Raw genomic sequence first — 1,447 nt, 5'->3', positions numbered from 1 at the left:
CCCGTGCAGGTTCGAATCCTGCCGACTACGCACTTAGCTGACAGCTACGAGGATAAGTGGCCGTGCATTTTTCTTTCATATCCCTCGCACAGATATGCGAAATGTCCAGTCCCTCTGAAATGGAGAAACACACCGCAGGCGCTTTGAGTATTCGGGCTGCAGTAGTCGCCACGGATGAGCGAGTGGCACGCCGTGATCGTATAGTGGTTAGTACTCTGCGTTGTGGCTGCAGCAACCCAGGTTCGAATCCGAGTCACGGCATCCATTTGCCGTTGAGCAATGGGGATGGCTGAACCGTTTTTTCCACCTCATCCTTCAGCTGGATTTTGTGTTTGAAGCTTGGCCTGTGCTGATCACCACCAGACAAGAGAGCAGGCAAGCAGCAGCCAGTCGTGGTCGTGGCCGAGAGGTTAAGGCGATGGATTTGAAATCCATTGTAGTCTCCCCGCACAGGTTCCAACCCTGCCGACTACGGTTGGAGTTTGCTGTACCGCTCTCTGTGAAGATAATTGTGCCTTCTAAGGCCTTTGTCCTTTTTTATCTCTGCCAAAATTGCTTGTGGTTTTCATCCCATAGCGCGCGCGTGTGGCAAATGAGTTTCTTCTGGGCGGCTTGTGGGAAAAATACTGTTATATAAAACGTAAGGCATACACTGCAACAGAGCCTGGATAGCTCAGTCGGTAGAGCATCAGACTTTTAATCTGAGGGTCCAGGGTTCAAGTCCCTGTTTGGGCGAATTGCCTTCTTCTTGTTGGCAGCCATCTGTGCTGGTGTCTCCCTTGTTTAGCACACCCGATTCTGATGGTCAGCTCGTTAGGAAAGAGCGCTCATGAAGTGAAGTGAGTGAGTAGAATAAGACAGACCTACGAAATGTGCAGTGCCGTGGGTCCCCAGGGCCAGCACTGAAAAACCCCATTCCAGAGGATGAGACATGGCAGCCTGATTTCTCCTCAGTGGAACCGCTGTTTTATCTGCTTGCAGGGCATCTCCGCTGGGTGACTGAGCTGGCTAGGGCTATGGATTTCAAGTGGGTCAGGCAGCAGTGTAGCACACAAACAGGGCAGCGAGTGGCCTGTAGTCGTGGCTGAGTGGTTAAGACGATGTACTAGAAATCCTTTGGGGTCTCCTCGTGCATGTTCGAATCCTGCCGACTGCGCACTTAGCTGACAGCCATGAGGATAAGTGGCCGTGCATTTTTCTTTCATATCCCTCGCAAAGATATGCGAAATGTCCAGTCCCTCTGAAATGGAGAAACACACCGCAGGCACTTTTTGTATTCGGGCTGCAGTAGTCGCCACGGATGAGCCAGTTGCACGCCGTAATCGTATAGTGGTTAGAACTCTGCGTTGTGGCCGCAGCAACCCCGGTTCGAATCCGGATCACTGCATCCCTTTGCCGTTGAGCAATGGGGACGGCTGAAACCTTTTTTCCACCTCATCCTTCAGCT

The 1,447-nt window shown here is 51.9% G+C and overlaps 2 non-coding genes across 2 annotated transcripts; both read left to right on the top strand.

Moving 5' to 3' along the window:
• Positions 1-392: 392 nt before the first annotated feature.
• trnas-uga (transfer RNA serine (anticodon UGA)) lies at positions 393-474 on the top strand. Its single transcript has one exon. It is a non-coding gene; the product is annotated as a tRNA-Ser (tRNA).
• Positions 475-662: 188 nt separating this feature from the next.
• On the top strand, positions 663-735 carry trnak-uuu (transfer RNA lysine (anticodon UUU)). Its single transcript has one exon. It is a non-coding gene; the product is annotated as a tRNA-Lys (tRNA).
• The last annotated feature ends 712 nt before the right edge of the window (positions 736-1,447 follow it).

The sequence above is a fragment of the Sinocyclocheilus rhinocerous genome, unplaced genomic scaffold (assembly GCF_001515625.1).
Source record: "Sinocyclocheilus rhinocerous isolate Xijiao unplaced genomic scaffold, SAMN03320098_v1.1 scaffold31350, whole genome shotgun sequence".
Classification (NCBI taxonomy): Eukaryota; Metazoa; Chordata; class Actinopteri; order Cypriniformes; family Cyprinidae; genus Sinocyclocheilus; species Sinocyclocheilus rhinocerous.
This window is presented reverse-complemented; position numbering and strand designations above follow the sequence as displayed.